Genomic DNA, 25,568 nt, shown 5'->3' on the forward strand with positions numbered 1-25,568 from the left:
CAGGGGGGAGGAACCCCAACACTTCCGTAGGTGTAGTCTCTCTCCTCCTCCTTGCAGCTGGCTCATGGGCCCACATTCAGGGCCCCCACCTCGGGAGAAAATTCTCCCAATGTGCTCTGATGTTGAAAGAGTCAAGAAGAGAAGAAGGGAAAAAAAAACCCCGAAGTCCCAGGAAAACAAAGTTCAACTCTCCATCTCCCCCCAGAGAAAAGGAGCTGAAAACTGGCTAAAAAGAAACAAAGTTGCTTCCTCTGCTCTTGCTGCAAGCAGGATGCAGAGGAGTGTGTATGTGTGTCCTTGAACAAACGCTCTGAGAAGTTTGTCCGGTTTTTTTCCTCTCCCCCCTCTCAGGCTCAGTTGAAAGGCACAGAAACGCACAAAGTTCACTTCTGGGCATAGAGCAGCAATAGGGGATACACACAATAAAGTCACCCCAAGACACAGGGACAGAGAATTCAGTGGAAAGACTCCGAGAATTCTGCTCCCAGAGATCATTCATTCCTGCTCACACTGACCCTTGTAGAAAGGGGACATCGTTCCAGGCAGCCTGTACTGAGTATGTGGCTCCAGAGTGGCGTTTGTTGTTTAGGAAACCTGCTCAGGCTTTTCCATTCTTTCCTTCCAAACAGGAAAACTTCTCCTGGGGCTGTGTGCAGGCAGAGCCCTGAGGAGAGCAGGTGGCACATGGTGCGCTGGGCTGGGACAGCCAGCTGCAGAGCTCAAGGGAAGAAGCCCAAAGTGTCACAATGGCTCCTTGCCTTCCCATGCAACACCTGGGTCACAATGGTCTCCTTGATTCCATGAGGCCCCACTGTGTCACAATGGCTCCTTGGTTCCATCAGGTTCCGCAGTGTCACCATGGTCTCCTTTGATCCGCATTGTCATCATGGACAATTGGTTCCATGAGGCCCCGCAGTGTCACAATGGTCCCTTGCTTCCATAGCTTTTACGTTGTAACAATGGACTCCTTGCTTCTATGAGCTAGCCTGCTTTTTGCAGAGGTGTCTTTGGTTCCAACAAGGCCCCGCTGTGTCTCAGTGCACCCTGGCTTCCATGTGGATGTGGAGTATCACAAAGGCTCCTTGGTTCCACCAGGTCCTGCTGTGTCACAATGGGTCCTGTGGTCCCTGAGGCCCTCCAAAGTCATTGTGGAGGCTTGCTTCCATGAGGTTCCATTATGTGCCAGTGGTCATCTTGGTTCCAGGAGTTTCCTTAGTGTCACAATGCTCTCCATGCTTCCATTAGGCCCTGCTTTGCCACAATGGTCCCCTTGTTTCCATGAGGCCCCGCTGTGTCACAATGGACCTATGGTTCCATGATGTTGCGTGGTGTCACCGTGCTCTTCTTGAATCCGCCGTGTAACCATGGACCATTGGTTCCATGCAGCCGTGTCACAATGGGCTCCTTGATTCCATGATTCCCCACGGTGTCACAATGGAGCCTTGTTTCTAGGAGGTTCTGTACTGTCACAATTGCCTCCTTGATGCCATCAGCCCCTGCAGTGTCACAATGGCTCCTTGGTTCCATGAGGAACACAATAGCTTGGCATAAGCATTGAGCAACAGCTGCTGAACACACCTGGCAACATCTGCTTGCATCAAAAGAGGGCTTCAAGCTGACAATGGCACCAGCAGCTTCCATCTGCAACAGAGACCCAGGAAAGGACAGGCTGTGCCGGTTTGGACAAATGTGGAGGAAAATATCCTCTGATAGAAGGCAGGTTACACCCAGCCCTCCCCCACCAGGTTTTTGGAAAAAAGAACTTTCCTGGGAAGAAAGTGAAAGAGATAAAAACTATTTTTTTAACAAACACACAGGAAAAGGATAACAATGCTAAATATTAAAAGCTCTCGCTGTGCAGAGAAAGCTGGGATAATTTGAGAGTCCTTCTGTGTTTCGGTGGGGTCTCCTGAAACATCCATAGACTGCGAGGCCCGTGCAAAGAAACAGGGAGCCATTCTTGAGAGAAGTTGCAGAGCTCTTTCTTCTCCAGCCACATGGGCGGGGCACTGCCAAAGAACTGAGCAATCACAGCACAACCAGGGCCCTCCTCGCACAAGGCAACACAAAATAAGCAGTGCTGAACAGGATTAGGGCACATGTGAGCAGGGAGCAGGGAGACCCCGTGCCCAGGCCATGCCTCTACCCCAGGGTCCCCTCTCCCATGACCGCATGGCAGGAGGGAGGAACCCCAACACTTCCGTAGGTGTAGTCTCTCTCCTCCTCCTTGCAGCTGGCTCATGGGCCCACATTCAGGGCCCCCACCTCGGGAGAAAATTCTCCCAATGTGCTCTGATGTTGAAAGAGTCAAGAAGAGAAGAAGGGAAAAAAAAACCCCGAAGTCCCAGGAAAACAAAGTTCAACTCTCCATCTCCCCCCAGAGAAAAGGAGCTGAAAACTGGCTAAAAAGAAACAAAGTTGCTTCCTCTGCTCTTGCTGCAAGCAGGATGCAGAGGAGTGTGTATGTGTGTCCTTGAACAAACGCTCTGAGAAGTTTGTCCGGTTTTTTTCCTCTCCCCCCTCTCAGGCTCAGTTGAAAGGCACAGAAACGCACAAAGTTCACTTCTGGGCATAGAGCAGCAATAGGGGATACACATGATAAAGTCACCCCAAGACACAGGGACAGAGAATTCAGTGGAAAGACTCCGAGAATTCTGCTCCCAGAGATCATTCATTCCTGCTCACACTGACCCTTGTAGAAAGGGGACATCGTTCCAGGCAGCCTGTACTGAGTATGTGGCTCCAGAGTGGCGTTTGTTGTTTAGGAAACCTGCTCAGGCTTTTCCATTCTTTCCTTCCAAACAGGAAAACTTCTCCTGGGGCTGTGTGCAGGCAGAGCCCTGAGGAGAGCAGGTGGCACATGGTGCGCTGGGCTGGGACAGCCAGCTGCAGAGCTCAAGGGAAGAAGCCCAAAGTGTCACAATGGCTCCTTGCCTTCCCATGCAACACCTGGGTCACAATGGTCTCCTTGATTCCATGAGGCCCCACTGTGTCACAATGGCTCCTTGGTTCCATCAGGTTCCGCAGTGTCACCATGGTCTCCTTTGATCCGCATTGTCATCATGGACAATTGGTTCCATGAGGCCCCGCAGTGTCACAATGGTCCCTTGCTTCCATAGCTTTTACGTTGTAACAATGGACTCCTTGCTTCTATGAGCTAGCCTGCTTTTTGCAGAGGTGTCTTTGGTTCCAACAAGGCCCCGCTGTGTCTCAGTGCACCCTGGCTTCCATGTGGATGTGGAGTATCACAAAGGCTCCTTGGTTCCACCAGGTCCTGCTGTGTCACAATGGGTCCTGTGGTCCCTGAGGCCCTCCAAAGTCATTGTGGAGGCTTGCTTCCATGAGGTTCCATTATGTGCCAGTGGTCATCTTGGTTCCAGGAGTTTCCTTAGTGTCACAATGCTCTCCATGCTTCCATTAGGCCCTGCTTTGCCACAATGGTCCCCTTGTTTCCATGAGGCCCCGCTGTGTCACAATGGACCTATGGTTCCATGATGTTGCGTGGTGTCACCGTGCTCTTCTTGAATCCGCCGTGTAACCATGGACCATTGGTTCCATGCAGCCGTGTCACAATGGGCTCCTTGATTCCATGATTCCCCACGGTGTCACAATGGAGCCTTGTTTCTAGGAGGTTCTGTACTGTCACAATTGCCTCCTTGATGCCATCAGCCCCTGCAGTGTCACAATGGCTCCTTGGTTCCATGAGGAACACAATAGCTTGGCATAAGCATTGAGCAACAGCTGCTGAACACACCTGGCAACATCTGCTTGCATCAAAAGAGTGCTTCGAGCTGACAATGGCACCAGCAGCTTCCATCTGCAACAGAGACCCAGGAAAGGACAGGCTGTGCCGGTTTGGACAAATGTGGAGGAAAATATCCTCTGATAGAAGGCAGGTTACACCCAGCCCTCCCCCACCAGGTTTTTGGAAAAAAGAACTTTCCTGGGAAGAAAGTGAAAGGATAAAAACTATTTTTTTAACAAACACACAGGAAAAGGATAACAATGCTAAATATTAAAAGCTCTCGCTGTGCAGAGAAAGCTGGGATAATTTGAGAGTCCTTCTGTGTTTCGGTGGGGTCTCCTGAAACATCCATAGACTGCGAGGCCCGTGCAAAGAAACAGGGAGCCATTCTTGAGAGAAGTTGCAGAGCTCTTTCTTCTCCAGCCACATGGGCGGGGCACTGCCAAAGAACTGAGCAATCACAGCACAACCAGGGCCCTCCTCGCACAAGGCAACACAAAATAAGCAGTGCTGAACAGGATTAGGGCACATGTGAGCAGGGAGCAGGGAGACCCCGTGCCCAGGCCATGCCTCTACCCCAGGGTCCCCTCTCCCATGACCTCATGGCAGGGGGGAGGAACCCCAACACTTCCGTAGGTGTAGTCTCTCTCCTCCTCCTTGCAGCTGGCTCATGGGCCCACATTCAGGGCCCCCACCTCGGGAGAAAATTCTCCCAATGTGCTCTGATGTTGAAAGAGTCAAGAAGAGAAGAAGGGAAAAAAAAACCCCGAAGTCCCAGGAAAACAAAGTTCAACTCTCCATCTCCCCCCAGAGAAAAGGAGCTGAAAACTGGCTAAAAAGAAACAAAGTTGCTTCCTCTGCTCTTGCTGCAAGCAGGATGCAGAGGAGTGTGTATGTGTGTCCTTGAACAAACGCTCTGAGAAGTTTGTCCGGTTTTTTTCCTCTCCCCCCTCTCAGGCTCAGTTGAAAGGCACAGAAACGCACAAAGTTCACTTCTGGGCATAGAGCAGCAATAGGGGATACACACGATAAAGTCACCCCAAGACACAGGGACAGAGAATTCAGTGGAAAGACTCCGAGAATTCTGCTCCCAGAGATCATTCATTCCTGCTCACACTGACCCTTGTAGAAAGGGGACATCGTTCCAGGCAGCCTGTACTGAGCATGTGGCTCCTGAGTGGCGTTTGTTGTTTAGGAAACCTGCTCAGGCTTTTCCATTCTTTCCTTCCAAACAGGAAAACTTCTCCTGGGGCTGTGTGCAGGCAGAGCCCTGAGGAGAGCAGGTGGCACATGGTGCGCTGGGCTGGGACAGCCAGCTGCAGAGCTCAAGGGAAGAAGCCCAAAGTGTCACAATGGCTCCTTGCCTTCCCATGCAACACCTGGGTCACAATGGTCTCCTTGATTCCATGAGGCCCCACTGTGTCACAATGGCTCCTTGGTTCCATCAGGTTCCGCAGTGTCACCATGGTCTCCTTTGATCCGCATTGTCATCATGGACAATTGGTTCCATGAGGCCCCGCAGTGTCACAATGGTCCCTTGGTTCCATAGCTTTTACGTTGTAACAATGGACTCCTTGCTTCTATGAGCTAGCCTGCTTTTTGCAGAGGTGTCTTTGGTTCCCACAAGGCCCCGCTGTGTCTCAGTGCACCCTGGCTTCCATGTGGATCTGGAGTATCACAAAGGCTCCTTGGTTCCACCAGGTCCTGCTGTGTCACAATGGGTTCTGTGGTCCCTGAGGCCCTCCAAAGTCATTGTGGAGGCTTGCTTCCATGAGGTTCCATTATGTGCCAGTGGTCATCTTGGTTCCAGGAGTTTCCTTAGTGTCACAATGCTCTCCATGCTTCCATGATTCCCCACAATGTCCCAATGCTCTCCATGCTTCCATTAGGCCCTGCTTTGCCACAATGGTCCCCTTGTTTCCATGAGGCCCCGCTGTGTCACAATGGACCTATGGTTCCGTGATGTTGCGTGGTGTCACCGTGCTCTTCTTGAATCCGCCGTGTAACCATGGACCATTGGTTCCATGCAGCCTGGCTGTGTCACAATGGGCTCCTTGATTCCATGATTCCCCACGGTGTCACAATGGAGCCTTGTTTCTAGGAGGTTCTGTACTGTCACAATTGCCTCCTTGATGCCATCAGCCCCTGCAGTGTCACAATGGCTCCTTGGTTCCATGAGGAACACAATAGCTTGGCATAAGCATTGAGCAACAGCTGCTGAACACACCTGGCAACATCTGCTTGCATCAAAAGAGGGCTTCAAGCTGACAATGGCACCAGCAGCTTCCATCTGCAACAGAGACCCAGGAAAGGACAGGCTGTGCCGGTTTGGACAAATGTGGAGGAAAATATCCTCTGATAGAAGGCAGGTTACACCCAGCCCTCCCCCACCAGGTTTTTGGAAAAAAGAACTTTCCTGGGAAGAAAGTGAAAGAGATAAAAACTATTTTTTTAACAAACACACAGGAAAAGGATACCAATGCTAAATATTAAAACCTCTCGCTGTGCAGAGAAAGCTGGGATAATTTGAGAGTCCTTCCGTGTTTCGGTGGGGTCTCCTGAAACATCCATAGACAGCGAGGCCCGTGCAAAGAAACAGGGAGCGATTCTTGAGAGAAGTTTCAGAGCTCTTTCTTCTCCAGCCACATGGGCGGGGCACTGCCAAAGAACTGAGCAATCACAGCACAACCAGGGCCCTCCTCGCACAGGGCAACACAAAATAAGCAGTGCTGAACAGGATTAGGGCACATGTGAGCAGGGAGCAGGGAGACCCCGTGCCCAGGCCATGCCTCTACCCCAGGGTCCCCTCTCCCATGACCTCATGGCAGGGGGGAGGAACCCCAACACTTCCGTAGGTGCAGTCTCTCTCCTCCTCCTTGCAGCTGGCTCATGGGCCCACATTCAGGGCCCCCACCTCGGGAGAAAATTCTCCCAATGTGCTCTGATGTTGAAAGAGTCAAGAAGAGAAGAAGGGAAAAAACCCCCAAAGTCCCAGGAAAACAAAGTTCAACTCTCCATCTCCCCCCAGAGAAAAGGAGCTGAAAACTGGCTAAAAAGAAACAAAGTTGCTTCCTCTGCTCTTGCTGCAAGCAGGATGCAGAGGAGTGTGTATGTGTGTCCTTGAACAAACGCTCTGAGAAGTTTGTCTGGCTTTTTTTTCCTCTCCCCCCTCTCAGGCTCAGTTGAAAGGCACAGAAACGCACAAAGTTCACTTCTGGGCATAGAGCAGCAATAGGGGGATACACATGATAAAGTCACCCCAAGACACAGGGACAGAGAATTCAGTGGAAAGACTCCGAGAATTCTGCTCCCAGAGATCAATCATTCCTGCTCACACTGACCCTTGTAGAAAGGGGACATCGTTCCAGGCAGCCTGTACTGAGCATGTGGCTCCTGAGTGGGGTTTGTTGTTTAGGAAACCTGCTCCGGCTTTTCCATTCTTTCCTTGCAAACAGGAAAACTTCTCCTGGGGCTGTGTGCAGGCAGAGCCCTGAGGAGAGCAGGTGGCACATGGTGCGCTGGGCTGGGACAGCCAGCTGCAGAGCTCAAGGGAAGAAGCCCAAAGTGTCACAATGGCTCCTTGCCTTCCCATGCAACACCTGGGTCACAATGGTCTCCTTGATTCCATGAGGCCCCACTGTGTCACAATGGCTCCTTGGTTCCATCGGGTTCCGCAGTGTCACCATGGTCTCCTTTGATCCGCACTGTCATCATGGACAATTGGTTCCATGAGGCCCTGCAGTGTCACAATGGTCCCTTGGTTCCATAGCTTTTACGTTGTAACAATGGACTCCTTGCTTCTATGAGCTAGCCTGCTTTTTGCAGAGGTGTCTTTGGTTCCAACAAGGCCCCGCTGTGTCTCAGTGCACCCTGGCTTCCATGTGGATGTGGAGTATCACAAAGGCTCCTTGGTTCCACCAGGTCCTGCTGTGTCACAATGGGTCCTGTGGTCCCCGAGGCCCTCCAAAGTCATCGTGGAGGCTTGCTTCCATGAGGTTCCATTATGTGCCAGTGGTCATCTTGGTTCCAGGAGTTTCCTTAGTGTCACAATGCTCTCCATGCTTCCATGATTCCCCACAATGTCCCAATGCTCTCCAGGCTTCCATTAGGCCCTGCTTTGCCACAATGGTCCCCTTGTTTCCATGAGGCCCCGCTGTGTCACAATGGACGTACGGTTCCATGATGTTGCGTGGTGTCACCGTGCTCTTCTTGAATCCGCCGTGTAACCATGGACCATTGGTTCCATGCAGCCTGGCTGTGTCACAATGGGCTCCTTGATTCCATGATTCCCCACGGTGTCACAATGGAGCCTTGTTTCTAGGAGGTTCTGTACTGTCACAATTGCCTCCTTGATGCCATCAGCCCCTGCAGTGTCACAATGGCTCCTTGGTTCCATGAGGAACACAATAGCTTGGCATAAGCATTGAGCAACAGCTGCTGAACACACCTGGCAACATCTGCTTGCATCAAAAGAGGGCTTCAAGCTGACAATGGCACCAGCAGCTTCCATCTGCAACCGAGACCCAGGAAAGGACAGGCTGTGCCGGTTTGGACAAATGTGGAGGAAAATATCCTCTGATAGAAGGCAGGTTACACCCAGCCCTCCCCCAACAGGTTTTTGGAAAAAAGAACTTTCCTGGGAAGAAAGTGAAAGAGATAAAAACTATTTTTTTAACAAACACACAGGAAAAGGATACCAATGCTAAATATTAAAACCTCTCGCTGTGCAGAGAAACCTGGGATAATTTGAGAGTCCTTCCGTGTTTCGGTGGGGTCTCCTGAAACATCCATAGACAGCGAGGCCCGTGCAAAGAAACAGGGAGCGATTCTTGAGAGAAGTTTCAGAGCTCTTTCTTCTCCAGCCACATGGGCGGGGCACTGCCAAAGAACTGAGCAATCACAGCACAACCAGGGCCCTCCTGGCACAGGGCAACACAAAATAAGCAGTGCTGAACAGGATTAGGGCACATGTGAGCAGGGAGCAGGGAGACCCCGTGCCCAGGCCATGCCTCTACCCCAGGGTCCCCTCTCCCATGACCTCATGGCAGGGGGGAGGAACCCCAACACTTCCGTAGGTGCAGTCTCTCTCCTCCTCCTTGCAGCTGGCTCATGGGCCCACATTCAGGGCCCCCACCTCGGGAGAAAATTCTCCCAATGTGCTCTGATGTTGAAAGAGTCAAGAAGAGAAGAAGGGAAAAAACCCCCAAAGTCCCAGGAAAACAAAGTTCAACTCTCCATCTCCCCCCAGAGAAAAGGAGCTGAAAACTGGCTAAAAAGAAACAAAGTTGCTTCCCTCTGCTCTTGCTGCAAGCAGGATGCAGAGGAGTGTGTATGTGTGTCCTTGAACAAACGCTCTGAGAAGTTTGTCTGGCTTTTTTTTCCTCTCCCCCCTCTCAGGCTCAGTTGAAAGGCACAGAAATGCACAAAGTTCACTTCTGGGCATAGAGCAGCAATAGGGGGATACACATGATAAAGTCACCCCAAGACACAGGGACAGAGAATTCAGTGGAAAGACTCCGAGAATTCTGCTCCCAGAGATCAATCATTCCTGCTCACACTGACCCTTGTAGAAAGGGGACATCGTTCCAGGCAGCCTGTACTGAGCATGTGGCTCCTGAGTGGGGTTTGTTGTTTAGGAAACCTGCTCCGGCTTTTCCATTCTTTCCTTGCAAACAGGAAAACTTCTCCTGGGGCTGTGTGCAGGCAGAGCCCTGAGGAGAGCAGGTGGCACATGGTGCGCTGGGCTGGGACAGCCAGCTGCAGAGCTCAAGGGAAGAAGCCCAAAGTGTCACAATGGCTCCTTGCCTTCCCATGCAACACCTGGGTCACAATGGTCTCCTTGATTCCATGAGGCCCCACTGTGTCACAATGGCTCCTTGGTTCTATCGGGTTCCGCAGTGTCACCATGGTCTCCTTTGATCCGCACTGTCATCATGGACAATTGGTTCCATGAGGCCCTGCAGTGTCACAATGGTCCCTTGGTTCCATAGCTTTTACGTTGTAACAATGGACTCCTTGCTTCTATGAGCTAGCCTGCTTTTTGCAGAGGTGTCTTTGGTTCCAACAAGGCCCCGCTGTGTCTCAGTGCACCCTGGCTTCCATGCGGATGTGGAGTATCACAAAGGCTCCTTGGTTCCACCAGGTCCTGCTGTGTCACAATGGGTCCTGTGGTCCCCGAGGCCCTCCAAAGTCATCGTGGAGGCTTGCTTCCATGAGGTTCCATTATGTGCCAGTGGTCATCTTGGTTCCAGGAGTTTCCTTAGTGTCACAATGCTCTCCATGCTTCCATGATTCCCCACAATGTCCCAATGCTCTCCATGCTTCCATTAGGCCCTGCTTTGCCACAATGGTCCCCTTGTTTCCATGAGGCCCCGCTGTGTCACAATGGACGTACGGTTCCATGATGTTGCGTGGTGTCACCGTGCTCTTCTTGAATCCGCCGTGTAACCATGGACCATTGGTTCCATGCAGCCTGGCTGTGTCACAATGGGCTCCTTGATTCCATGATTCCCCACGGTGTCACAATGGAGCCTTGTTTCTAGGAGGTTCTGTACTGTCACAATTGCCTCCTTGATGCCATCAGCCCCTGCAGTGTCACAATGGCTCCTTGGTTCCATGAGGAACACAATAGCTTGGCATAAGCATTGAGCAACAGCTGCTGAACACACCTGGCAACATCTGCTTGCATCAAAAGAGGGCTTCAAGCTGACAATGGCACCAGCAGCTTCCATCTGCAACCGAGACCCAGGAAAGGACAGGCTGTGCCGGTTTGGACAAATGTGGAGGAAAATATCCTCTGATAGAAGGCAGGTTACACCCAGCCCTCCCCCACCAGGTTTTTGGAAAAAAGAACTTTCCTGGGAAGAAAGTGAAAGAGATAAAAACTATTTTTTTAACAAACACACAGGAAAAGGATACCAATGCTAAATATTAAAACCTCTCGCTGTGCAGAGAAACCTGGGATAATTTGAGAGTCCTTCCGTGTTTCGGTGGGGTCTCCTGAAACATCCATAGACAGCGAGGCCCGTGCAAAGAAACAGGGAGCGATTCTTGAGAGAAGTTTCAGAGCTCTTTCTTCTCCAGCCACATGGGCGGGGCACTGCCAAAGAACTGAGCAATCACAGCACAACCAGGGCCCTCCTGGCACAGGGCAACACAAAATAAGCAGTGCTGAACAGGATTAGGGCACATGTGAGCAGGGAGCAGGGAGACCCCGTGCCCAGGCCATGCCTCTACCCCAGGGTCCCCTCTCCCATGACCTCATGGCAGGGGGGAGGAACCCCAACACTTCCGTAGGTGCAGTCTCTCTCCTCCTCCTTGCAGCTGGCTCATGGGCCCACATTCAGGGCCCCCACCTCGGGAGAAAATTCTCCCAATGTGCTCTGATGTTGAAAGAGTCAAGAAGAGAAGAAGGGAAAAAACCCCCAAAGTCCCAGGAAAACAAAGTTCAACTCTCCATCTCCCCCCAGAGAAAAGGAGCTGAAAACTGGCTAAAAAGAAACAAAGTTGCTTCCCTCTGCTCTTGCTGCAAGCAGGATGCAGAGGAGTGTGTATGTGTGTCCTTGAACAAACGCTCTGAGAAGTTTGTCTGGCTTTTTTTTCCTCTCCCCCCTCTCAGGCTCAGTTGAAAGGCACAGAAATGCACAAAGTTCACTTCTGGGCATAGAGCAGCAATAGGGGGATACACATGATAAAGTCACCCCAAGACACAGGGACAGAGAATTCAGTGGAAAGACTCCGAGAATTCTGCTCCCAGAGATCAATCATTCCTGCTCACACTGACCCTTGTAGAAAGGGGACATCGTTCCAGGCAGCCTGTACTGAGCATGTGGCTCCTGAGTGGGGTTTGTTGTTTAGGAAACCTGCTCCGGCTTTTCCATTCTTTCCTTGCAAACAGGAAAACTTCTCCTGGGGCTGTGTGCAGGCAGAGCCCTGAGGAGAGCAGGTGGCACATGGTGCGCTGGGCTGGGACAGCCAGCTGCAGAGCTCAAGGGAAGAAGCCCAAAGTGTCACAATGGCTCCTTGCCTTCCCATGCAACACCTGGGTCACAATGGTCTCCTTGATTCCATGAGGCCCCACTGTGTCACAATGGCTCCTTGGTTCCATCAGGTTCCGCAGTGTCACCATGGTCTCCTTTGATCCGCACTGTCATCATGGACAATTGGTTCCATGAGGCCCTGCAGTGTCACAATGGTCCCTTGGTTCCATAGCTTTTACGTTGTAACAATGGACTCCTTGCTTCTATGAGCTAGCCTGCTTTTTGCAGAGGTGTCTTTGGTTCCAACAAGGCCCCGCTGTGTCTCAGTGCACCCTGGCTTCCATGCGGATGTGGAGTATCACAAAGGCTCCTTGGTTCCACCAGGTCCTGCTGTGTCACAATGGGTCCTGTGGTCCCCGAGGCCCTCCAAAGTCATCGTGGAGGCTTGCTTCCATGAGGTTCCATTATGTGCCAGTGGTCATCTTGGTTCCAGGAGTTTCCTTAGTGTCACAATGCTCTCCATGCTTCCATGATTCCCCACAATGTCCCAATGCTCTCCATGCTTCCATTAGGCCCTGCTTTGCCACAATGGTCCCCTTGTTTCCATGAGGCCCCGCTGTGTCACAATGGACGTACGGTTCCATGATGTTGCGTGGTGTCACCGTGCTCTTCTTGAATCCGCCGTGTAACCATGGACCATTGGTTCCATGCAGCCTGGCTGTGTCACAATGGGCTCCTTGATTCCATGATTCCCCACGGTGTCACAATGGAGCCTTGTTTCTAGGAGGTTCTGTACTGTCACAATTGCCTCCTTGATGCCATCAGCCCCTGCAGTGTCACAATGGCTCCTTGGTTCCATGAGGAACACAATAGCTTGGCATAAGCATTGAGCAACAGCTGCTGAACACACCTGGCAACATCTGCTTGCATCAAAAGAGGGCTTCAAGCTGACAATGGCACCAGCAGCTTCCATCTGCAACCGAGACCCAGGAAAGGACAGGCTGTGCCGGTTTGGACAAATGTGGAGGAAAATATCCTCTGATAGAAGGCAGGTTACACCCAGCCCTCCCCCAACAGGTTTTTGGAAAAAAGAACTTTCCTGGGAAGAAAGTGAAAGAGATAAAAACTATTTTTTTAACAAACACACAGGAAAAGGATACCAATGCTAAATATTAAAACCTCTCGCTGTGCAGAGAAACCTGGGATAATTTGAGAGTCCTTCCGTGTTTCGGTGGGGTCTCCTGAAACATCCATAGACAGCGAGGCCCGTGCAAAGAAACAGGGAGCCATTCTTGAGAGAAGTTTCAGAGCTCTTTCTTCTCCAGCCACATGGGCGGGGCACTGCCAAAGAACTGAGCAATCACAGCACAACCAGGGCCCTCCTGGCACAGGGCAACACAAAATAAGCAGTGCTGAACAGGATTAGGGCACATGTGAGCAGGGAGCAGGGAGACCCCGTGCCCAGGCCATGCCTCTACCCCAGGGTCCCCTCTCCCATGACCTCATGGCAGGGGGGAGGAACCCCAACACTTCCGTAGGTGCAGTCTCTCTCCTCCTCCTTGCAGCTGGCTCATGGGCCCACATTCAGGGCCCCCACCTCGGGAGAAAATTCTCCCAATGTGCTCTGATGTTGAAAGAGTCAAGAAGAGAAGAAGGGAAAAAACCCCCAAAGTCCCAGGAAAACAAAGTTCAACTCTCCATCTCCCCCCAGAGAAAAGGAGCTGAAAACTGGCTAAAAAGAAACAAAGTTGCTTCCCTCTGCTCTTGCTGCAAGCAGGATGCAGAGGAGTGTGTATGTGTGTCCTTGAACAAACGCTCTGAGAAGTTTGTCCGGTTTTTTTTCCTCTCCCCCCTCTCAGGCTCAGTTGAAAGGCACAGAAATGCACAAAGTTCACTTCTGGGCATAGAGCAGCAATAGGGGATACACACAATAAAGTCACCCCAAGACACAGGGACAGAGAATTCAGTGGAAAGACTCCGAGAATTCTGCTCCCAGAGATCATTCATTCCTGCTCACACTGACCCTTGGTAGAAAGGGGACATCATTCCAGGCAGCCTGTACTGAGCATGTGGCTCCTGAGTGGGGTTTGTTGTTTAGGAAACCTGCTCCGGCTTTTCCATTCTTTCCTTCCAAACAGGAAAACTTCTCCTGGGGCTGTGTGCAGGCAGAGCCCTGAGGAGAGCAGGTGGCACATGGTGCGCTGGGCTGGGACAGCCAGCTGCAGAGCTCAAGGGAAGAAGCCCAAAGTGTCACAATGGCTCCTTGCCTTCCCATGCAACACCTGGGTCACAATGGTCTCCTTGATTCCATGAGGCCCCACTGTGTCACAATGGCTCCTTGGTTCCATCAGGTTCCGCAGTGTCACCATGGTCTCCTTTGATCCGCATTGTCATCATGGACAATTGGTTCCAGGAGGCCCCGCAGTGTCACAATGGTCCCTTGGTTCCATAGCTTTTACGTTGTAACAATGGACTCCTTGCTTCTATGAGCTAGCCTGCTTTTTGCAGAGGTGTCTTTGGTTCCAACAAGGCCCCGCTGTGTCTCAGTGCACCCTGGCTTCCATGTGGATCTGGAGTATCACAAAGGCTCCTTGGTTCCACCAGGTCCTGCTGTGTCACAATGGGTCCTGTGGTCCCTGAGGCCCTCCAAAACCATCGTGGAGGCTTGCTTCCATGAGGTTCCATTATGTGCCAGTGGTCATCTTGGTTCCAGGAGTTTCCTTAGTGTCACAATGCCCTCCATGCTTCCATTAGGCCCTGCTTTGCCACAATGGTCCCCTTGTTTCCATGAGGCCCCGCTGTGTCACAATGGACCTATGGTTCCGTGATGTTGCGTGGTGTCACCGTGCTCTTCTTGAATCCGCCGTGTAACCATGGACCATTGGTTCCATGCAGCCTGGCTGTGTCACAATGGGCTCCTTGATTCCATGATTCCCCACGGTGTCACAATGGAGCCTTGTTTCTAGGAGGTTCTGTACTGTCACAATTGCCTCCTTGATGCCATCAGCCCCTGCAGTGTCACAATGGCTCCTTGGTTCCATGAGGAACACAATAGCTTGGCATAAGCATTGAGCAACAGCTGCTGAACACACCTGGCAACATCTGCTTGCATCAAAAGAGGGCTTCAAGCTGACAATGGCACCAGCAGCTTCCATCTGCAACAGAGACCCAGGAAAGGACAGGCTGTGCCGGTTTGGACAAATGTGGAGGAAAATATCCTCTGATAGAAGGCAGGTTACACCCAGCCCTCCCCCAACAGGTTTTTGGAAAAAAGAACTTTCCTGGGAAGAAAGTGAAAGAGATAAAAACTATTTTTTTAACAAACACACAGGAAAAGGATACCAATGCTAAATATTAAAACCTCTCGCTGTGCAGAGAAAGCTGGGATAATTTGAGAGTCCTTCCGTGTTTCGGTGGGGTCTCCTGAAACATCCATAGACAGCGAGGCCCGTGCAAAGAAACAGGGAGCGATTCTTGAGAGAAGTTTCAGAGCTCTTTCTTCTCCAGCCACATGGGCGGGGCACTGCCAAAGAACTGAGCAATCACAGCACAACCAGGGCCCTCCTGGCACAGGGCAACACAAAATAAGCAGTGCTGAACAGGATTAGGGCACATGTGAGCAGGGAGCAGGGAGACCCCGTGCCCAGGCCATGCCTCTACCCCAGGGTCCCCTCTCCCATGACCTCATGGCAGGGGGGAGGAACCCCAACACTTCCGTAGGTGCAGTCTCTCTCCTCCTCCTTGCAGCTGGCTCATGGGCCCACATTCAGGGCCCCCACCTCGGGAGAAAATTCTCCCAATGTGCTCTGATGTTGAAAGAGTCAAGAAGAGAAGAAGGGAAAAAACCCCCAAAGTCCCAGGAAAACAAAGTTCAACTCTCCATCTCCCCCCAGAGAAAAGGAGCTGAAAACTGGCTAAAAAGAAACAAAGTTGCTTCCTCTGCTCTTGCTGCAAGCAGGATGCAGAGGAGTGTGTATGTGTGTCCTTGAACAAACGCTCTGAGAAGTTTGTCTGGCTTTTTTTTCCTCTCCCCCCTCTCAGGCTCAGTTGAAAGGCACAGAAATGCACAAAGTTCACTTCTGGGCATAGAGCAGCAATAGGGGGATACACATGATAAAGTCACCCCAAGACACAGGGACAGAGAATTCAGTGGAAAGACTCCGAGAATTCTGCTCCCAGAGATCAATCATTCCTGCTCACACTGACCCTTGTAGAAAGGGGACATCGTTCCAGGCAGCCTGTACTGAGCATGTGGCTCCTGAGTGGGGTTTGTTGTTTAGGAAACCTGCTCCGGCTTTTCCATTCTTTCCTTGCAAACAGGAAAACTTCTCCTGGGGCTGTGTGCAGGCAGAGCCCTGAGGAGAGCAGGTGGCACATGGTGCGCTGGGCTGGGACAGCCAGCTGCAGAGCTCAAGGGAAGAAGCCCAAAGTGTCACAATGGCTCCTTGCCTTCCCATGCAACACCTGGGTCACAATGGTCTCCTTGATTCCATGAGGCCCCACTGTGTCACAATGGCTCCTTGGTTCCATCGGGTTCCGCAGTGTCACCATGGTCTCCTTTGATCCGCACTGTCATCATGGACAATTGGTTCCATGAGGCCCTGCAGTGTCACAATGGTCCCTTGGTTCCATAGCTTTTACGTTGTAACAATGGACTCCTTGCTTCTATGAGCTAGCCTGCTTTTTGCAGAGGTGTCTTTGGTTCCAACAAGGCCCCGCTGTGTCTCAGTGCACCCTGGCTTCCATGTGGATGTGGAGTATCACAAAGGCTCCTTGGTTCCACCAGGTCCTGCTGTGTCACGATGGGTCCTGTGGTCCCCGAGGCCCTCCAAAGTCATCATGGAGGCTTGCTTCCATGAGGTTCCATTATGTGCCAGTGGTCATCTTGGTTCCAGGAGTTTCCTTAGTGTCACAATGCTCTCCATGCTTCCATGATTCCCCACAATGTCCCAATGCTCTCCATGCTTCCATTAGGCCCTGCTTTGCCACAATGGTCCCCTTGTTTCCATGAGGCCCCGCTGTGTCACAATGGACGTACGGTTCCATGATGTTGCGTGGTGTCACCGTGCTCTTCTTGAATCCGCCGTGTAACCATGGACCATTGGTTCCATGCAGCCTGGCTGTGTCACAATGGGCTCCTTGATTCCATGATTCCCCACGGTGTCACAATGGAGCCTTGTTTCTAGGAGGTTCTGTACTGTCACAATTGCCTCCTTGATGCCATCAGCCCCTGCAGTGTCACAATGGCTCCTTGGTTCCATGAGGAACACAATAGCTTGGCATAAGCATTGAGCAACAGCTGCTGAACACACCTGGCAACATCTGCTTGCATCAAAAGAGGGCTTCAAGCTGACAATGGCACCAGCAGCTTCCATCTGCAACAGAGACCCAGGAAAGGACAGGCTGTGCCGGTTTGGACAAATGTGGAGGAAAATATCCTCTGATAGAAGGCAGGTTACACCCAGCCCTCCCCCACCAGGTTTTTGGAAAAAAGAACTTTCCTGGGAAGAAAGTGAAAGAGATAAAAACTATTTTTTTAACAAACACACAGGAAAAGGATACCAATGCTAAATATTAAAACCTCTCGCTGTGCAGAGAAACCTGGGATAATTTGAGAGTCCTTCCGTGTTTCGGTGGGGTCTCCTGAAACATCCATAGACAGCGAGGCCCGTGCAAAGAAACAGGGAGCGATTCTTGAGAGAAGTTTCAGAGCTCTTTCTTCTCCAGCCACATGGGCGGGGCACTGCCAAAGAACTGAGCAATCACAGCACAACCAGGGCCCTCCTCGCACAGGGCAACACAAAATAAGCAGTGCTGAACAGGATTAGGGCACATGTGAGCAGGGAGCAGGGAGACCCCGTGCCCAGGCCATGCCTCTACCCCAGGGTCCCCTCTCCCATGACCTCATGGCAGGGGGGAGGAACCCCAACACTTCCGTAGGTGCAGTCTCTCTCCTCCTCCTTGCAGCTGGCTCATGGGCCCACATTCAGGGCCCCCACCTCGGGAGAAAATTCTCCCAATGTGCTCTGATGTTGAAAGAGTCAAGAAGAGAAGAAGGGAAAAAACCCCCAAAGTCCCAGGAAAACAAAGTTCAACTCTCCATCTCCCCCCAGAGAAAAGGAGCTGAAAACTGGCTAAAAAGAAACAAAGTTGCTTCCTCTGCTCTTGCTGCAAGCAGGATGCAGAGGAGTGTGTATGTGTGTCCTTGAACAAACGCTCTGAGAAGTTTGTCCGGTTTTTTTCCTCTCCCCCCTCTCAGGCTCAGTTGAAAGGCACAGAAATGCACAAAGTTCACTTCTGGGCATAGAGCAGCAATAGGGGATACACACGATAAAGTCACCCCAAGACACAGGGACAGAGAATTCAGTGGAAAGACTCCGAGAATTCTGCTCCCAGAGATCATTCATTCCTGCTCACACTGACCCTTGTAGAAAGGGGACATCGTTCCAGGCCGCCTGTACTGAGCATGTGGCTCCTGAGTGGGGTTTGTTGTTTAGGAAACCTGCTCCGGCTTTTCCATTCTTTCCTTGCAAACAGGAAAACTTCTCCTGGGGCTGTGTGCAGGCAGAGCCCTGAGGAGAGCAGATGGCACATGGTGCGCTGGGCTGGGACAGCCAGCTGCAGAGCTCAAGGGAAGAAGCCCAAAGTGTCACAATGGCTCCTTGCCTTCACATGCAACACCTGGGTCACAATGGTCTCCTTGATTCCATGAGGCCCCACTGTGTCACAATGGCTCCTTGGTTCCATCAGGTTCCGCAGTGTCACCATGGTCTCCTTTGATCCGCATTGTCATCATGGACAATTGGTTCCATGAGGCCCCGCAGTGTCACAATGGTCCCTTGGTTCCATAGCTTTTACGTTGTAACAATGGACTCCTTGCTTCTATGAGCTAGCCTGCTTTTTGCAGAGGTGTCTTTGGTTCCAACAAGGCCCCGCTGTGTCTCAGTGCACCCTGGCTTCCATGTGGATGTGGAGTATCACAAAGGCTCCTTGGTTCCACCAGGTCCTGCTGTGTCACAATGGGTCCTGTGGTCCCCGAGGCCCTCCAAAGTCATTGTGGAGGCTTGCTTCCATGAGGTTCCATTATGTGCCAGTGGTCATCTTGGTTCCAGGAGTTTCCTTAGTGTCACAATGCCCTCCATGCTTCCATTAGGCCCTGCTTTGCCACAATGGTCCCCTTGTTTCCATGAGGCCCCGCTGTGTCACAATGGACCTATGGTTCCATGATGTTGCGTGGTGTCACCGTGCTCTTCTTGAATCCGCCGTGTAACCATGGACCATTGGTTCCATGCAGCCGTGTCACAATGGGCTCCTTGATTCCATGATTCCCCACGGTGTCACAATGGAGCCTTGTTTCTAGGAGGTTCTGTACTGTCACAATTGCCTCCTTGATGCCATCAGCCCCTGCAGTGTCACAATGGCTCCTTGGTTCCATGAGGAACACAATAGCTTGGCATAAGCATTGAGCAACAGCTGCTGAACACACCTGGCAACATCTGCTTGCATCAAAAGAGGGCTTCAAGCTGACAATGGCACCAGCAGCTTCCATCTGCAACAGACACCCAGGAAAGGACAGGCTGTGCCGGTTTGGACAAATGTGGAGGAAAATATCCTCTGATAGAAGGCAGGTTACACCCAGCCCTCCCCCAACAGGTTTTTGGAAAAAAGAACTTTCCTGGGAAGAAAGTGAAAGAGATAAAAACTATTTTTTTAACAAACACACAGGAAAAGGATAGCAATGCTAAATATTAAAAGCTCTCGCTGTGCAGAGAAAGCTGGGATAATTTGAGAGTCCTTCCGTGTTTCGGTGGGGTCTCCTGAAACATCCATAGACAGCGAGGCCCGTGCAAAGAAACAGGGAGCGATTCTTGAGAGAAGTTTCAGAGCTCTTTCTTCTCCAGCCACATGGGCGGGGCACTGCCAAAGAACTGAGCAATCACGGCACAACCAGGGCCCTCCTCGCACAGGGCAACACAAAATAAGCAGTGCTGAACAGGATTAGGGCACATGTGAGCAGGGAGCAGGGAGACCCCGTGCCCAGGCCATGCCTCTACCCCAGGGTCCCCTCTCCCATGACCTCATGGCAGGGGGGAGGAACCCCAACACTTCCGTAGGTGTAGTCTCTCTCCTCCTCCTTGCAGCTGGCTCATGGGCCCACATTCAGGGCCCCCACCTCGGGAGAAAATTCTCCCAATGTGCTCTGATGTTGAAAGAGTCAAGAAGAGAAGAAGGGAAAAAAAACCCCCAAAGTCCCAGGAAAACAAAGTTCAACTCTCCATCTCCCCCCAGAGAAAAGGAGCTGAAAACTGGCTAAAAAGAAACAAGGTTGCTTCCTCTGCTCTTGCTGCAAGCAGGATGCAGAGGAGTGTGTATGTGTGTCCTTGAACAAACGCTCTGAGAAGTTTGTCCGGTTTTTTTTCCTCTCCCCCCTCTCAGGCTCAGTTGAAAGGCACAGAAATGCACAAAGTTCACTTCTGGGCATAGAGCAGCAATAGGGGATACACACAATAAAGTCACCCCAAGACACAGGGACAGAGAATTCAGTGGAAAGACTCCGAGAATTCTGCTCCCAGAGATCATTCATTCCTGCTCACACTGACCCTTGTAGAAAGGGGACATCGTTCCAGGCAGCCTGTACTGAGCATGTGGCTCCTGAGTGGGGTTTGTTGTTTAGGAAACCTGCTCCGGCTTTTCCATTCTTTCCTTCCAAACAGGAAAACTTCTCCTGGGGCTGTGTGCAGGCAGAGCCCTGAGGAGAGCAGGTGGCACATGGTGCGCTGGGCTGGGACAGCCAGCTGCAGAGCTCAAGGGAAGAAGCCCAAAGTGTCACAATGGCTCCTTGCCTTCCCATGCAACACCTGGGTCACAATGGTCTCCTTGATTCCATGAGGCCCCACTGTGTCACAATGGCTCCTTGGTTCCATCAGGTTCCGCAGTGTCACCATGGTCTCCTTTGATCCGCATTGTCATCATGGACAATTGGTTCCATGAGGCCCCGCAGTGTCACAATGGTCCCTTGCTTCCATAGCTTTTACGTTGTAACAATGGACTCCTTGCTTCTATGAGCTAGCCTGCTTTTTGCAGAGGTGTCTTTGGTTCCAACAAGGCCCCACTGTGTCTCAGTGCACCCTGGCTTCCATGTGGATCTGGAGTATCACAAAGGCTCCTTGGTTCCACCAGGTCCTGCTGTGTCACAATGGGTCCTGTGGTCCCTGAGGCCCTCCAAAGTCATCATGGATGCTTGCTTCCATGAGGTTCCATTATGTGCCAGTGGTCATCTTGGTTCCAGGAGTTTCCTTAGTGTCACAATGCTCTCCAGGTTTCCATGATTCCCCACAATGTCACAATGCTCTCCAGGCTTCCATTAGGCCCTGCTTTGCCACAATGGTCCCCTTGTTTCCATGAGGCCCCGCTGTGTCACAATGGACGTACGGTTCCATGATGTTGCGTGGTGTCACCGTGCTCTTCTTGAATCCGCCGTGTAACCATGGACCATTGGTTCCATACGGCCTGGCCGTGTCACAATGGGCTCCGTGATTCCATGATTCCCCACGGTGTCACAATGGAGCCTTGTTTCTAGGAGGTTCTGTACTGTCACAATTGCCTCCTTGATGCCATCAGCCCCTGCAGTGTCACAATGGCTCCTTGGTTCCATGAGGAACACAATAGCTTGGCATAAGCATTGAGCAACAGCTGCTGAACACACCTGGCAACATCTGCTTGCATCAAAAGAGGGCTTCAAGCTGACAATGGCACCAGCAGCTTCCATCTGCAACAGACACCCAGGGAAAGGACAGGCTGTGCCGGTTTGGACAAATGTGGAGGAAAATATCCTCTGATAGAAGGCAGGTTACACCCAGCCCTCCCCCACCAGCTTCGGGAAAAAATTTTCCTGGGAAGAAAGTGAAAGAGATAAAAACGATTTTTTTAACAAACACACAGGAAAAGGATAACAATGCTAAATATTAAAACCTCTCGCTGTGCAGAGAAAGCCGGGATAATTTGAGAGTCCTTCTGTGTTTCGGTGGGGTCTCCTGAAACATCCATAGACAGCGAGGCCCGTGCAAAGAAACAGGGAGCAATTCTTGAGAGAAGTTTCAGAGCTCTTTCTTCTCCAGCCACATGGGCGGGGCACTGCCAAAGAACTGAGCAATCACGGCACAACCAGGGCCCTCCTGGCACAGGGCAACACAAAATAAGCAGTGCTGAACAGGATTAGGGCACATGTGAGCAGGGAGCAGGGAGACCCCGTGCCCAGGCCATGCCTCTACCCCAGGGTCCCCTCTCCCATGACCTCATGGCAGGGGGGAGGAAGCCCAACACTTCCGTAGGTGTAGTCTCTCTCCTCCTCCTTGCAGCTGGCTCATGGGCCCACATTCAGGGCCCCCACCTCGGGAGAAAATTCTCCCAATGTGCTCTGATGTTGAAAGAGTCAAGAAGAGAAGAAGGGAAAAAAAAACCCCGAAGTCCCAGGAAAACAAAGTTCAACTCTCCATCTCCCCCCAGAGAAAAGGAGCTGAAAACTGGCTAAAAAGAAACAAAGTTGCTTCCTCTGCTCTTGCTGCAAGCAGGATGCAGAGGAGTGTGAATGTGTGTCCTTGAACAAACGCTCTGAGAAGTTTGTCTGGCTTTTTTTTCCTCTCCCCCCTCTCAGGCTCAGTTGAAAGGCACAGAAATGCACAAAGTTCACTTCTGGGCATAGAGCAGCAATAGGGGGATACACATGATAAAGTCACCCCAAGACACAGGGACAGAGAATTCAGTGGAAAGACTCCGAGAATTCTGCTCCCAGAGATCAATCATTCCTGCTCACACTGACCCTTGTAGAAAGGGGACATCGTTCCCGGCAGCCTGTACTGAGCATGTGGCTCCTGAGTGGGGTTTGTTGTTTAGGAAACCTGCTCCGGCTTTTCCATTCTTTCCTTGCAAACAGGAAAACTTCTCCTGGGGCTGTGTGCAGGCAGAGCCCTGAGGAGAGCAGGTGGCACATGGTGCGCTGGGCTGGGACAGCCAGCTGCAGAGCTCAAGGGAAGAAGCCCAAAGTGTCACAATGGCTCCTTGCCTTCACATGCAACACCTGGGTCACAATGGTCTCCTTGATTCCATGAGGCCCCACTGTGTCACAATGGCTCCTTGGTTCCATCGGGTTCCGCAGTGTCACCATGGTCTCCTTTGATCCGCACTGTCATCATGGACAATTGGTTCCATGAGGCCCTGCAGTGTCACAATGGTCCCTTGGTTCCATAGCTTTTACGTTGTAACAATGGACTCCTTGCTTCTATGAGCTAGCCTGCTTTTTGCAGAGGTGTCTTTGGTTCCAACAAGGCCCCGCTGTGTCTCAGTGCACCCTGGCTTCCATGCGGATGTGGAGTATCACAAAGGCTCCTTGGTTCCACCAGGTCCTGCTGTGTCACAATGGGTCCTGTGGTCCCCGAGGCCCTCCAAAGTCATCGTGGAGGCTTGCTTCCATGAGGTTCCATTATGTGCCAGTGGTCATCTTGGTTCCAGGAGTTTCCTTAGTGTCACAATGCTCTCCATGCTTCCATGATTCCCCACAATGTCCCAATGCTCTCCATGCTTCCATTAGGCCCTGCTTTGCCACAATGGTCCCCTTGTTTCCATGAGGCCCCGCTGTGTCACAATGGACCTATGGTTCCATGATGTTGCGTGGTGTCACCGTGCTCTTCTTGAATCCGCCGTGTAACCATGGACCATTGGTTCCATGCAGCCGTGTCACAATGGGCTCCTTGATTCCATGATTCCCCACGGTGTCACAATGGAGCCTTGTTTCTAGGAGGTTCTGTACTGTCACAATTGCCTCCTTGATGCCATCAGCCCCTGCAGTGTCACAATGGCTCCTTGGTTCCATGAGGAACACAATAGCTTGGCATAAGCATTGAGCAACAGCTGCTGAACACACCTGGCAACATCTGCTTGCATCAAAAGAGGGCTTCAAGCTGACAATGGCACCAGCAGCTTCCATCTGCAACAGAGACCCAGGAAAGGACAGGCTGTGCCGGTTTGGACAAATGTGGAGGAAAATATCCTCTGATAGAAGGCAGGTTACACCCAGCCCTCCCCCACCAGGTTTTTGGAAGAAAGAACTTTCCTGGGAAGAAAGTGAAAGAGATAAAAACTATTTTTTTAACAAACACACAGGAAAAGGATAGCAATGCTAAATATTAAAAGCTCTCGCTGTGCAGAGAAACCTGGGATAATTTGAGAGTCCTTCCGTGTTTCGGTGGGGTCTCCTGAAACATCCATAGACAGCGAGGCCCGTGCAAAGAAACAGGGAGCGATTCTTGAGAGAAGTTTCAGAGCTCTTTCTTCTCCAGCCACATGGGCGGGGCACTGCCAAAGAACTGAGCAATCACGGCACAACCAGGGCCCTCCTCGCACAGGGCAACACAAAATAAGCAGTGCTGAACAGGATTAGGGCACATGTGAGCAGGGAGCAGGGAGACCCCGTGCCCAGGCCATGCCTCTACCCCAGGGTCCCCTCTCCCATGACCTCATGGCAGGGGGGAGGAACCCCAACACTTCCGTAGGTGTAGTCTCTCTCCTCCTCCTTGCAGCTGGCTCATGGGCCCACATTCAGGGCCCCCACCTCGGGAGAAAATTCTCCCAATGTGCTCTGATGTTGAAAGAGTCAAGAAGAGAAGAAGGGAAAAAAAACCCCCAAAGTCCCAGGAAAACAAAGTTCAACTCTCCATCTCCCCCCAGAGAAAAGGAGCTGAAAACTGGCTAAAAAGAAACAAGGTTGCTTCCTCTGCTCTTGCTGCAAGCAGGATGCAGAGGAGTGTGTATGTGTGTCCTTGAACAAACGCTCTGAGAAGTTTGTCCGGTTTTTTTTCCTCTCCCCCCTCTCAGGCTCAGTTGAAAGGCACAGAAATGCACAAAGTTCACTTCTGGGCATAGAGCAGCAATAGGGGATACACACAATAAAGTCACCCCAAGACACAGGGACAGAGAATTCAGTGGAAAGACTCCGAGAATTCTGCTCCCAGAGATCATTCATTCCTGCTCACACTGACCCTTGTAGAAAGGGGACATCGTTCCAGGCAGCCTGTACTGAGCATGTGGCTCCTGAGTGGGGTTTGTTGTTTAGGAAACCTGCTCCGGCTTTTCCATTCTTTCCTTCCAAACAGGAAAACTTCTCCTTGGGCTGTGTGCAGGCAGAGCCCTGAGGAGAGCAGGTGGCACATGGTGCGCTGGGCTGGGACAGCCAGCTGCAGAGCTCAAGGGAAGAAGCCCAAAGTGTCACAATGGCTCCTTGCCTTCCCATGCAACACCTGGGTCACAATGGTCTCCTTGATTCCATGAGGCCCCACTGTGTCACAATGGCTCCTTGGTTCCATCAGGTTCCGCAGTGTCACCATGGTCTCCTTTGATCCGCATTGTCATCATGGACAATTGGTTCCATGAGGCCCCGCAGTGTCACAATGGTCCCTTGGTTCCATAGCTTTTACGTTGTAACAATGGACTCCTTGCTTCTATGAGCTAGCCTGCTTTTTGCAGAGGTGTCTTTGGTTCCCACAAGGCCCCGCTGTGTCTCAGTGCACCCTGGCTTCCATGTGGATGTGGAGTATCACAAAGGCTCCTTGGTTCCACCAGGTCCTGCTGTGTCACAATGGGTCCTGTGGTCCCTGAGGCCCTCCAAAGTCATTGTGGAGGCTTGCTTCCATGAGGTTCCATTATGTGCCAGTGGTCATCTTGGTTCCAGGAGTTTCCTTAGTGTCACAATGCCCTCCTTGCTTCCATTAGGCCCTGCTTTGCCACAATGGTCCCCTTGTTTCCATGAGGCCCCGCTGTGTCACAATGGACCTATGGTTCCATGATGTTGC

This window comes from Aphelocoma coerulescens, unplaced genomic scaffold (assembly GCF_041296385.1).
Source record: "Aphelocoma coerulescens isolate FSJ_1873_10779 unplaced genomic scaffold, UR_Acoe_1.0 HiC_scaffold_269, whole genome shotgun sequence".
Taxonomy (NCBI): Eukaryota; Metazoa; Chordata; class Aves; order Passeriformes; family Corvidae; genus Aphelocoma; species Aphelocoma coerulescens.